This window comes from Rhea americana, unplaced genomic scaffold (genome assembly GCF_003343005.1).
Source record: "Rhea americana isolate MKP2758 unplaced genomic scaffold, rheAme1 scaffold_48, whole genome shotgun sequence".
Lineage (NCBI taxonomy): Eukaryota > Metazoa > Chordata > Aves > Rheiformes > Rheidae > Rhea > Rhea americana.
In genome coordinates, this window is record NW_028186623.1 from 3,472,424 (window position 1) to 3,486,383 (window position 13,960).

The following is a 13,960-nucleotide window of genomic DNA, read 5'->3' on the forward strand; positions in this document are numbered from 1 at the left end:
AAATTAGACATCTATAGTTTCATGATGTTTATTTTCAGCTGAAGATAATTGTCTCTTTAGTTCATCTCAGACATACATACACACTGACACACACAGATACTCTCTTTTGTCCAGGCACAGCAAAAAAGGTAGAAGAAAACAGGACTGGCATACAGGTGTGGAGAGATAAGGACAACTCACAGCAGAATTTAACAGGATTTATTTAAAAACAGTTAGAGATTTTTCAAAGACGCTGGCAAGTGAGTGCAGAGGGATTCGAAATCCCGGTTCCCACCAAGCATACTGATGGGAAGCACCAGGCTCTTGTACATTAGGGCTTGATTTGGTTGTACCAGGGAGCTGCAGCTTCGCTTTGCCTGTAGCACTAATACGACGTGGGGCATTTCTGTGCTGCTCCATTTGCACTGATCCTCAGCAGCCACCAGATTCTCTTTTGCGTTGCTCCTCACGGGCTGAATGCGTATGCTGTCACGTAGAAAAGAGTGTTGGCTATTTTACAAATAACCTACAAATCTGAATCTTCTCTTCCATTAGCAACTATCTCCGCATGCCTAGGTGACTCCAGCACACAAGGAAGAGTGACTGAAATGGCTGGAAGTCTGCCTGAAATAAGTGCTTTTATAAAGTCCATCAAATATTCATGAAAAAAACCCATGGTTGTGTTTACCCAGCTCTGCCTATGGCATGCAGTGAAGCACTAATGGATGGTGATGGTTACACCATAGCAGCAAAAAGCAGTGGGATTGGTTGCAAGTGATCAGAAACAGGTAATAGGGAATTTCTGCGTACTTAAACTTTGGCTCTCATACTCACGTCGTTGCCTCGGGACTCATCTTTCAATTTGTACCTTGTGGCCTGACGGATTTCACTAGGGCTCTGCGTCAGTTTGTCTTGCGGCGTAAAACTGCGAGATCAGAGTTTGGACTGTAAGCAAGGCATTTCATTTGTTTCACCAAGTAGAAAACCAATCGGCAATAGTATTTGGACAGCAAATTGATAATGGTATTTGCTTTTGCATTGCACGCAGTGTTACGGGGTTGCATTGGTTTAATGTTCTCATGCACTTTCAGGATTCATGCTAAGCAAAGCCTAAGGTGTCACTGTGTTTTTTATACAGTCAATACAGTTATKAACAACTTAAAAGAAAAGAATTTTTTAAAATTTTATCAAATATCTCATTTTTCTGAGAGAATATGGTCCTTTAGATTTCCCTGAGCTGTCAGCTTTCATTGATATGATCTGATTGATGCTGTTTGCCACATTAATAAACGTCGGAAGCTAATCTGTTTTAATCCCATTCTGTTTTTAATATAATACTCTTGAAGGGAGCTGAAGGTTATTACTTATTTTAAATAGCTTAAATATTTGTGTCAAAACATTGTCCTGAAAGGTTCAAACCTAGTCTTTGCCACAAGGCTGGAAGGAAAAAAAAAAAAAAAGAAAGAAAGAAAGAAAACCCCCAAACCACCAGTGTTGAGACCATTTGGAATGATCTAATCCATCCTTCAAATCCCTTTGTTCCCCTGTTCCCTTGCAGAGTTGGAGGGTTTGAGCTGAATGTGGTTCAGAAGATTGTTTGAGTGTGTGCTGGCTGCTAAGTCTTGTTTCAAAGATTTTCTTCTGGGGGCTGATCTGGGAGACTGCATTTTTCAAACTCACAATTTGCTCCCAGTCTGGAAGAGCACTGCCATATTGCAATTCCTTTCATATGGCAAGGAATGAGTCCGTCTTGCTCTACAGGGAGTGCTCCGTTATATTAAAGTCGTACCTGTACTTCTGCAGGAAAAAGACTCAGTTTTCTGGGACTTTAAAAGCAGTATTTGGGGGATTTGAAGAAGCCCTTGGGTAATGAGAGTTGTACATTATCTTGGAGGAATCATTTATCTCTATGCCAGTTGTTTAGCCTGGCTTGCCAAGCTTGAAAATTTAGATTTATTGTTGGCAGAAATAGGAATGGAACCATTTAATGGGATTGTGTTCCATGAAGGTGATGAGGAAAAGTCAAGAGGTGGCTGCAATGGTGGCTGGAATTGCATTTTTTTTTTTTTWAAGGAAACAGTTGTGATTGCTGAGAATAAAGATGACTTTTAGGAATGTGCAAGATATGAAATGCTGGAGACACAACAGACAGAGCTCGTCAAAATTTGAGTTACCAGGGAACTGATAGCATGATTTTAAATTCCTGACAAAATATTACATTTGAACTTCAAAGTCCCACCTTTCTCCATCTGACCTATATCGTAACGCTTCACAAGGGCTAGCAGGGCTGAACACGGAGACCTCTGCGTTCAAACAGCACCGTTTCRCAAATCGCAGCTTCGGCTTCCCGCTGACGAGCGGGGAGCACGTGCCGTCCCCGTCTTYTTGTCGCAACGCGCTCGGAGAATAACCGGAGGGCTGCGCTGGGGAGCGCCCCGCTGCAGGGCGCGCTCCCGGCAGAGGAGGGCTGCAGACCCCATGCGCGCGCGCGCGCGGGGCCGGGGGACGTCGTGTGCCGCCCCGACCCCAGCCAGCAGTGCCGTTGCGAGCGATTAGTTCGTGTCAGCCCCCGCGGCAAACCTTCACCCGCGCGGCTGCRGCACAAGCTAGCGCAGAAGCGTCTCCTCGTCCCTGGCTGCGGCCAAACGGGGAGCCCCTCCGTTTCCTGGGCTCAAGGTGGCCTCCCCGGCATATGCACGTTTGCTTGTGCTTGCGTTTCACTAGTGATGCTGTTGTTTACACTACATGCTAAAACAGGGCTTGCACTGGCTTCGCAGGAGCAGATGTGAAGCATAATCTTGGCCGCTTTCCCAGCCCTCGCTCGGAGCGTCCAAGTGCTCAGTATTTCCTGCACGAAGCAAGAGTCTCGTCTGACACAATGCCAGCTGCACAAAATGTGCTCTCCGAGCGAATGCTCAGCGTCTGGGTGGCGGATAACTCCCGTACAAAACCAGCATTTGCAGTCGGGTCCCTTTCTAGCTCATTTGCTTCAAATGCAACAGAACCTTCCGCATCCCGGTGCCACTTTTACCCTTGGCAAATGTCAGCGGTGCTCCGCTGCCCGGAGAGACTCCGAGCAGGATCTTTCCGTCCGAAAGCAYGTTTCCTTCGTGCCGGGCGCGTCCCCCGCGCACCTGCTGCTTTGCAGTATCAAAGCAGCTGCCACAGGTTCCCCCAGWCCTGCAGTGGTCCAGCACGACCTTGCAGGCTGCATCCAGCCGCGGCTTTGAGACAGGCTGTCCTTACGGAGGGGAAAAGCAGCAGCTAACGGGGAGCTGCTTGCAGACTGTGGTCCACAGAAATCAGTTTTCTCCTAAAATGTCTGCCCCTCAGGGAAACACCCCATCTCTTGCTTTTGATTGTGTCTTCAAATTCAGGCCTAACAAATACCCATGCATTTATATTTTATTTCTATCCAGCAAAGCAGTGAACATTTGATTCATTCCTGCCAGCTTTTTCACTTGCTATAGTACATAGTCCACTTAAGCGCTACAATCTGCTTGCTTCATTTGCTTTCAAATTCAGTTCCCATTTGTTCCTCCAAGACATTCGGGTAAGTGGCAGCATCTGTCTTATGTTTGTGTTATTCACACTGAATTTCCAAATGGACATTTCAAATGGGTGCAAGATGCTACTCTGGCTKGAAAATCAGACTTCTCCAGGCTGTGCTTGACTTATTAGACGTTAAATAGGCTCAATTTTGATGTAGAGCTAGATGGAAGACCTCCAGAGCRGTGCTGGAGCCCCTGTAAGGCGTGTTTTTCCTTCTGAAGCTGTATCAATACTGCTGCAGGAAGGGACGGGCCACGACAGGGTGCAGCAGGGTCACGSGCAGACAGCAGTGCTGCAGCCTAACCCCGTATCTTTGCGACCGCGAAAAGGTCACCTGGCAGTCTCTGCAAAAAATTAAAGGCGTTTAACCCCGCCGGCTTGGCCGGGTCCCAGCGATCGGGTTAATCCCGCTCCGCCGGCCGAGGGGCCCTCTAGCGGCTCCGCGCTCCGACGGGCTCGATGTGTCTCGTTTTCGGATGCTGCGGACCGCGGCGCGGCGGCCTCCGCCCCTGCTGCTGCCTCCCGCCCCGGCTCGGACCCGCGCAGTCGCGCCGAGGGGCCGAGCGGGGCTCACATCTCGGCAGGCTTCGCGGAAGCCCGCCCGGACTGCTGCAATTTTGGGGAGCGCRGCGGCACGCCGCCCCGGCTTGCCCTCTGCCACCCGTCTCCTGCCATCCGCCTACGTCAACCCCTCTGTATTTGCCTCCTCGAAKATATTTCCCTTGCTGTAGCTAGCCAAACTACCCAAGTCCTTGCCTGATGTCTCCTTCTGCAACAGTATTTCTGATCAGAGTATGACCAAACCAGTCCACTTCCCTCCTGTGCAGAATACGTCTCGCTACATGAAAGCGAGACCAGCACCTGGATGGTCCCCTGCAACGGCTCCTCACGCGGGCTCCTCTTGTCTTGGGCACCTGCCAGGTGTGCAAGGGGTAGCTTTGCTGTGCGTTAAACCGCACACTCTTTCCATGGCTGCGTCGCTATTGCCGTTTTGGCCATTTTGCTTTGACAGGATGGGAAAGGGATTTGGGGAGGCAGAGAGAGGTCTCTTTTCTACCTAGCTTCTCCCTGTCTCTTCCAACATAACTCGTGTTGTCCGTGGGTGGGAACCCATGTAAGCAAAGGAAAGCCTTGGTCGTATCTCTGCTGTTTAGTAATGCAGTAAACACCTGGGAGTCCRCCGGTTAGCTATGTTCTTGCAATATTATTTCTACTATTTATTGTGTTACTCTGGTTTCCTTTTTTTCATTCCTAACATTTTGTCTGTCAGCACTTTCTCCAATTTCTAGGGCCCCTTTATCATTCTCTTTGCAAATATGTTTGCCACCATCCATCCTCTTTTTCCTTAGACAATCATTTTTTGATGTAGTTGGAGAAACTGTTCAGATGTTCCCCTCAGCAAATAGAAGCTTTCAGTTGTTCCCTAACGGTTTTACCTCTTTTCCCTTTCACTACAGGGAGGGCGGGGGGAAATACAGATAATTGCAGATTCTGTGCATCTCAAACTGTTTGTGGTGATAGTTACAATTATTGAAAATAGTTGACAGAAAGATCTGTAGTCTTAATGGATTGGGCTAAATTAATACCTCAAATGCTAGCACTTTAAYAGCATTTGTTTGTGACATTGCTTGTGATGGATCTTCTAAAATGGGCTAATTTGGCTACACAGAACATAAGGAGACATAAAAAGGTTCCTCATATCATTTTAGATAGCTGTTCAGGTGAGCTCCAATTAGGAAAGCTAGCAAGAAATTTCACTTGCACCCATAGGAATCTACTTTCTTCTCAACATAACTGTGATGCCTTCATCCCTCAAAAACTTTAACTAGAGCCAAGTTTTCATCTGCAAAACTGAGAATGGGTTGTCCAGCTCATGTTACATAGGAAGTTAATCTTCCTCAGTGTTTCTCACCTAGTTTGCAAGTAAAATGCTGTAGTGGGTTGTTCTGCCTTCATGTCAGCCGCTGCTTCATGTACAAAAGGCTGGAAGCTCATTTCCACCAGGATGGTGGAGAGAAAACGGTCTCTAATTACTGGCTGCACATTTTCCTGTCCCAGAGGAACAGAGCCGCTGCCAACAGAAGATGGTGATCTGTTCCCTTACCTACCGCAAAACCATTTGTGATCCCCTGTGAGCCCACCTACCTTCCCCTGGGGTCTGAGAAATGCTGGCCAAGGCGGCCTCCGTGATCCTTCTGACTTCAGCTCAGTGAACCTGTCACAGCAATTGCCGAGGCTGCAGGACAGCTGCTGACCTGCCTTCCAGTTGCCTCACAAGACTCCTGGGACTCTGATCCTGAGCTGGACAGAGAGTTTTTTTCCATCCTAATCAGAGCATTAAATGTCTCTCTTCCTTTCCTCATCTGAAAAGCATGTAGAAGGTTTACTCATATTTTATGTATACTATGAGAGTAATACAACAAATCKCATAGAAGGCCACTGATTTTGGTTTTGTACAAACAAAACTCCAACAGCTTCTGAAAAATTCCTATTTTAAAATCAGCTTTAAAAGCCCTAGATTTTCAGCCAAACTGCACTGACATATATATAAAACATATACAGGTAATTTAAGATGCTTTCCATTCTAAAAAATCAAGTGAACTTTAGATGTACTAGTAACTAGGACACCRCAGTGTGGGCAACAGATTTCATCACGAAATTCAAAGTGTGTCCATCTGATCTCAGGAAACCTCTGTGTTTGCTGAAGCTCCCATAAGATGGACTCACATTTGAGCAGCTCCACTGATGCCCAGCATGGGCTTAGAGAACAATCTGAAGCCAGGCCTAAAAAAAGACACAGGATCAAACGATCCATCATGACCAGTGACAGCTATGCTCCATGTACAAGAATTTTAATAAACCACATCAAATACAGGTAGAAACATGAAAGAAACAAAACATACTCAGATATTGCCACTTGCTGTTCCTACCACCTGGGAAACAGTGATGAATCTCGGACATGCTTGCCCACTGAGTTACTAGGACTTTTACTGATGAATGACAGYTTAAAAAATCCTCCTCTGCTCATCTAATTTAATACTGCTGTGACTCTACTATAGGCAGCATAGCAAACAGAGATTCAGGCTGTATATATATATATATATATGTGTATAAGGCACACGTGTGCAGGTATCTATAGCTGGATAAATCAATAGGATGATTAAATGAACAGTGAGGGAGGGAGAAAAAGCACATCAAGTCTGCCAGAGAAAGAAATGTCCAGCCAGTGTTTCCACTTCTTTTTGAAGCTAATATTTAAAAAGCCACCCTATGGTRGCTGAAATTCAAGGGGTACTGAAACACTAGGTAACCTGGTACGAACAATATATGATGAGTTTCCAAGTCTATACATCTGGGTTTCTAACTGCTGGTAGCATGCAACCAAGAAATAAACCATCTTTTTAAAAAAGATTATTTCACCCTTATTTCTACCAAGTTGGGGGAGGTCATCTTGGGCTAGAGGGATTTAGTGCTGGAATGCACTGCTATCAGCAGAAATCAGAGTTGGATCATAGGTTAGGTACATCCCAGAACTGTGCTGTAGATCAAAGTGTTTCCACTAAATCTTGCCTAACTGATGAAGAGCGTGACTGCTCAGAATGAGAAGTAGAAAAAGCTTAAATGCAACCACTGCAGTCTAGAATGGGAATTGTTAGAAATACTGAATTTGGTATCAGATTCAGCTGAGGGTGAAGCGCTTGCAAAAATCTCACGCTTTTAAGGATGACCACTAACCAAGACAGAGCCAGTCAAAACCTCCAAGAAAGGAGGACAGGACAGGGAGGCACAGACAGAGAAGGTTCTTTGCCTACAGCCACGCAGGCAGCTCTGAAAATAGAACCACAACTCTGACTTTTGCCAAGAGACCTCACTTCCACACCAGCCAGACTGTGGGGAGAAAGACATTGGGAGTGAAGGACTGACAGAGACTGACAGAAGCTTAGCACCCTGCTGGATTCAGCGTTTTAAAATCTGTGATGAGAGATAAAACTCTCTGCACCGTGATGGCAGCACAGTCCCTGGTGCAGCCCTTTGTCTAAAAGATGCCAGTGAAGACTGTGCCAAGGTGCTTTTTCCTGACCATCTGCCTTATGAGCCCACATGCCAGGGTTGATGCAATCCAAAGCCTGATAGCACCCAGGCCTGCTGGTTTATGAGAATCCATTCTGCAATTAAAACAAATATTTAGGATTTCTTCTAAATGAAGTGGCCAAGTCCTATGAAGTAAAGTCTGGCAGATCTGAACAGGATAAAGAGGCTTCCCTTGATCTCATGACAGATGCAAATAGCGCTAAGATTCAGGGTATACAGAGGTCATATACGATATTTTAAAAATCACACTGGATCTGAAATAGAATTAAAAAGACYGTAGGAACTTTCCAAATACAGAGATAAAAGTGGCTGTGTTGCTTGGCAGAAGGCACATCCTCCCCCTCCTGCTCACCTTAGATGTCATAAGCAAGGCATGAAAGATAGATAGAGGTTATCTAGTTACCACTGATGCTGGCTTTGATTTCACATTTCCTTTACAATGTGCCACAGCGCACCTGCTGTCTGCACCTGAAGGGGGAATAACTCCATCCCTGCTCAGAGTGGGTCATTTCTGTACTTCCACCTGAGCTKTCTATGGAAGTACCTCTTGCAACGAGGCTTGATGTTTCCTGACTTTCTTCTAGGACTACCAYCATGTTTAACAACTGCACGCGATTGCTTCAGTTCCTTGGCAATCCTTCGAATATCTCCTATGCAGTAATGATGAGGTCTGTGATGAGTAGTGATAAGGTCTGGCATAGCACTGTGGCAGTCCAATGGTCTCGCACCCCAGCAGAGCTCAGCTGCAGGTCATATGTTCCCCTCTGAACCATATTTTCTGATAAAAACCTTTTTGGCTGCAGTCTCATAACCAGCTTGAGTTAGAATAACAACACAAGGAAATGACTTGGCTGAGATGAAACGGCAAGTTGGTAGTAGAGCAGGGACTGGAACTGGATATCTTGACTCAAGGGTGATTCTTTATTGCTGTGGTTGATGAGCACAGGATGAATGGCAACCCGTCCTATTAATGCTAGGCACATCTTCATCTGCACATTTGCTTCTGATGAGCRGAGAGAAGGAAGACACCAATCTCTATGATTATTCCAGAGTTGCGTATCCCAGAGTTATTCCTTAGGCTCACCCTTGGAAGCATCTCTGGGGTGTTAGACTTTCCCTGCCATGCAGTCAGGCACCCATCTGGTATCTGAAACATGTCTGCAGCAGTAAACAGTATCTTTTGCTTCACCTTGGTTCAGAGAGGGAAGACTGACTTTAAACTGTGAATGCTCTTGATGTCAGACCACCACTTATGTGATATGGTTTAGGCTGCAATTATCTAGTGTTATGTACTGGTCCTACCTGCTTAAAAGGAGACACATGAATTGTTCTATCTCTCTGTCGAAACTGTGCTGTAAAAAGGAGTGTGGGACCTCCTCTTTTCCTGCTGGCAGGGTTCTGGCTGTCGTTCTCTGTGACTGGTTTCTAGACACACATTTCTTTGTTTAGGAAGACCCTGTATTATGTTGACACAGCAGCATGTGGCACTGGAAAAGGAAATAGAAAAGGCTTTTGAACACAAACTGGACCAGTGTTAGAAGAATGCAGGGGTTTGCTGACAGTTCTGCTCTTTTTCAGGAAGAAAGATGATTAGGGAGCAGCTCCAGTCAAAAATTCAGATCTGCACCTGCACTTTCTGAAGACTGTGGTGCAGGAAGTCAGGGTTATTTATTCCATTTGTAGGTCAGAGTTATCAAGGCTGGTTCTGTATTAACGTAGTGAGGTTCCTTGGGTGGAATCCACTTGGGGACTAAGTGAATATTCCAGGCCTTGAGAACAAGGAAGCTYTTTGGGTTCTTTGCCTTGTTCTTGTGTTATGTCACTTCATGGTTTAGTCGGTCCCACTCCCTAAGGTTCAGTTTCTCCTTAGGGGATATTAATGCTTATTGGTAATGTGCTTTCAGGGCTTGCCCATGAATTTTTAAAAAGCAACAGAGTTGCCAAAAAATCTGTGGTTTGGTTCCAAGTCAATAAGTTCCCAGCCCCTSGGGACCATGTCCTCAATCAAAACACATCTGTTGGAGTCAACATAGCTCCATCAGTTTACAACACCTATGTCAGAAGTTTTTCCGAGCTGGTCCACCAGTCTTTGTCTCCCAACTTATTTCCTGATGAATGTTCCAYGAAATGTGCCTTTTGAATGGTGTATACATGCAGGTCTCTTTCCTGGGATACCCAAGCATAGATTTAACTCCTTACCTTGCTCCAAACTCCCGTAAGTCTGTGCACAGAACCAGCATTTGAACAGTGGTCCCTTTTGCTCGGGATGCGGACACACCATTCCCATACTTAACAGCGTAACTGTTGCTGTGAATCAGCTGAGCCATACTGAGAAATGGTCCGTGCCCTGATAACACGGTGGTTTATTTGTGCGTCTGAGTCCTCAGTGAAAGCAGATTGAAGGGACGTTCATACATCCTTAGAAGTCTCTTTAGAAGAATGCCAAATCATACAAGAACCTTACAGTATAWGAGAATTAGTTTCCTTTTCTCTGTACCTCAGCTATGCAACTGTAAAATAGGGATAACTGATATTCTTCAGTTGACTTTGCCAGTTCGGACAATAAGTTCTCTCCAGACAGGCACTGCCACCTCTCTCTGGGTTTTGTGCGGTGCCTGGCAGAACAAGACCGCAGCTTTTKGGGGCATATCCGGGTGTAATTGCAACACAAGTTGCACACGAGTTGCACACAACGATCAGAGACTCCAGCTTACATTGCAGGCTGCATTCACAGCCTCCAGTTCTCCCTGTCTGCATTTCACCTCCCAGTCTTGATTTGTTTATCTCTTGGGGGCCTTTCTGTTTTTAATTCCATCGTTCCTCACCTGGGAATTTCAGGCTATTATTTAATTTCCTACCAGATTTCAGCCCTTCCCCCTTGCCTCCCAAATCTCCCCTCCGTCGCTAGCCCCATCCCCTCAGAGAAGGCGTCTTACTTTTCTGCCCCTCTGTGCAAGTCAGTTTTCGTTGGCTCTCGCAGCATCTCCTCTTGTCAAGGCATTATCCGGTGGGGAGCCTGATTATTTAGATTCCTCCAGTTTCCCCTTTTAATATATCTCCTCTGTGTCTCGTAGCCTGACCCCTGCCAAAGGACCTGCCACGAGGGTTGTTTCTTCCAGTCTGAAGCCCTCCCCCAGCTTCCCTTTCATCTGTGTTTTCCGAGCGGTCTGTGCTTTAGGCAGCAAGGCAGCACGGGGTTTAGGGCCTCAGGGTCCGCTGCTGGATCCCTCCCCCATCACCTGAGAAAAGGCAAAGGCACAAACCACTTCCAGGGCCACGTCTGGCAGGGCTTGGGGGTGGGGAGTCGCTGAGMCCGGCTGAGGAAAGGAAACCAATTAATCCTTCCCCCCTTTCTTTTTTAATTTGAGGCAGAGTTCCTAACAGGCTATAGGCACCTCGGGCCAGATCCCGTCTTGCGCTGTGCTCTGCAGCTTCCTTGCAGGGCAGCAGGCTTCCTTGAGAAGGAAAGAGGAGGTTTGCACAAACAAGAAAGCCAGTGGTCCCGTTCAGCCCGGGCTCAAGCCGCTTGCTTGAGCAGTCTGGACTAGCCCGTGGTGGGAGCAGGATGTCCGGTATCTGAGGAAGGAGCAGTCTGAAATTCTGAGTGGAGACCCTTGCTGGGTTCAGTGCGAGAAGCAGAGGCCAGGCAGCGCAGTGTGATTCACTGGGCAGGGGAACCTTGCTCTACGGTGCTATTATTTAGCACTTCTCACCAACATGTCTCCAGTGGTTTTGCAGAGCAAGGCACAATCACTATCCCAGTAGCACCAAAGTGGAAACTGAAGAGAAGCCAGTGCTTCTGGGATATGTGTCTGCCATCGCAGTGCCAAGGAGACCTAATTCACTCTGGTGGCATTCACATTTCCAAGAGCTCAGGGAGACATCTTCAAGGGAGGGTGCAAATCTGGACACCTTTCCTACATGAGGTGGTAGAGTTGTCCTCTCATAGCATAAACCATATCGTCCTCTGCTTTCGCTAGATGTCCAGGGCTCCCACAGGGAGGGCTGACACCAGCTGCAATTGTCGAGATACTCTGAGCAAATCCCTCTGTGATCTGTGTGATGGAGAGCATATGCACAGCCCGGGATCTGAAGGAAATCATCTCACATATGAAGAACAAAAACATGTTTTTCCAGCTCTCTGCCAGGGATTTATTCGCAAAATTCCTAGAGAAGGAGGAGACCCTTGGAGGTCTCCAAGCTCGAGACCCAAAGTAAATAAAATGTTGCGAGAATACATTTAGCAAAAGCTAATGCCGAACACAGAAAAACAGAGATAGAATGATGCAAAAACATGTCTACTGGAATCTATGGAATGTTTATATCTAGGGAGCAGGGCACTGTATAAATGCATTGATCGGTGAGGTTCCCTGTTCGTAGCTCTGGTAATGTGTTAGCCACATATAAGCCACCACCGCTAGGGCTTGTACAGAAACCCTATCCCACCAGAGTCCAAGCTGAAAGGYGCACAGAGTGAAATGGGGTGTTGCCCACAGAACATTACTTGTTTGGTCTTGGGGCAGGTGGATATGCTCAATACACCTCCAGACTGGTGCAAAATAGTGTCCATAATGGCATTAAATCCTCCAGGTTTTATGTAGCTCTTGTCTGTGGCATACCTCTTTGCTGCACCACACAGGGGATGGCAGGTTTGACCCTAGGAAACCACGCTGTGATCAGCTAAGCTATAGGAACCAGAGCAGACAGGAAAATCTCTCCTTTAGTGTCTGGGTCCCATTCTACGAAACAGAGCCAATTACGCTAACCTCATGTGGGGACAAAGATACTGTTCAGTGTGCATGGCCAAGCAAGACCTGCAGCCTGATGTTCGTGCTAAGAACTACTATTAACAACTCTGACTTATTTTATTTTTTCTTAATCCAGCCTTCCAACAAAATACAACAAAAAATTACTCTTGCAGAGAGCTACCTCCTTTGGAATCAGCCAGCCACTGATCTAGTAATTGCCATGACTTGTCACTCCCAGTCCCATCTATCACACAGTGCAACATGACACCTCAGCCAGGGAAATTCAAAAGGAAGCAGTTTTCTGTCTGCTTCAATTTACCAATAAAAAGCAAGAAAGGCTTTGAAAACATGGCTTTAAGTGACTGTATTTCTCGATGAAAACCTCTTTTATAAAACATAACAAGACATTTCTCTTGAAAGAATGCAGGGTCAAAAATGTAGTTAAAACTATTAACCTCTTTCTCTACCATCTTCCACCCTTCCCCTCCYGGGCCAATAGTGCCGTTAGATTTTGGGTCTACTGAGGGTCGATGGACCATCCTGAAATACTGTATCTTGCTTAGGGAAGTGTTCCAGCATTTGTTGAAGTTTAAGCATCAGAGCAGTCCTACTGATCCCCACTATGACATGCAAAGCAAAAGAAAATGAGGACATTGCCTCATGGTTTTTGCCATTTTTTTGCATGTCATAGCTGGGGCTGAAGAGCTGCTTTGTGCTAGAGTTTCTTCTTTCATTGAAAGCGGTCTTTCTTATTGTTTTCTACAATGCCCATCTCAGTAGGACCTTGGCCACTAAGWTGTGGTAGATGCCATTATTTATTAACATTGATTGACTATTCTTCACTGATATTTTCCAAGGAATGGACTAAATGCAGTAAAAAAGAATGTCATCCACACCTAGGACTGTTGCGGATAAAATCTCATAAATACTTCCCAGTYCTGGTTGCCCAGGCATTCTTTTGAATTGTTAAAGTTAGCAGTGCTCAGCCTAAGCGAAGGTTTGTCCTGGTAACGAATATGTTGCAGCTATAAAAGTTCCATGCCTCTGTTAAAATGCATCTATATTATCCTTGATATATTACATTTTTAAACATTTGGTTCCAGGAGTAAAACTGTTATGTCATATGGTTTCAAGTAAGCTACATGCTTCTCCAGGTCAAAGATTGTAGGCAACCAATATTGCAGGAAATAGAGGTTTGGCATCTGGATCAAAATTGCAGCGCAGTAAAGTTACATTCAGGTTTAAAAAACCCTCTAACTTCACCTTCGACAGTCACCATCCTGCCCCTCTTCTTTGTCTGAACCTTCCTGAAAAGAGCTTTTTCTGACTCTTTGTTTCAGCCCTTTTTGTAACCTCCATAGCAAGCTCAACCTGGGCACCTTCATCATAAGGCATACGGCAGCCTTGGCCCACCTAACCTCTCCCTCATTCATGCTGTGAAGACCTCAGCCCCCACCTCTGTTTTGCTAGCAGTGCCTGTCCCATTTTATCATGTCAGGAAAATGACTCCTGCCTCCAAATGCAGCTCTGCTCAAGGCATGAGCAAAGGCCTCTGCCTCGGCAGTTGAGAGCCTGCCCTGAAGACTGCA

The 13,960-nt window shown here is 46.0% G+C and overlaps 1 long non-coding RNA gene across 1 annotated transcript; it reads right to left on the reverse strand.

Moving 5' to 3' along the window:
* Positions 1-6,367: 6,367 nt before the first annotated feature.
* Positions 6,368-10,790, reverse strand: LOC146589122 (uncharacterized). Its single transcript, XR_014897272.1, has 2 exons — positions 10,560-10,790; positions 6,368-9,110 (listed from the first exon to the last, which is right to left on the reverse strand). It is a non-coding gene; the product is annotated as an uncharacterized LOC146589122 (long non-coding RNA).
* Between the last annotated feature and the right edge of the window lie 3,170 nt (positions 10,791-13,960).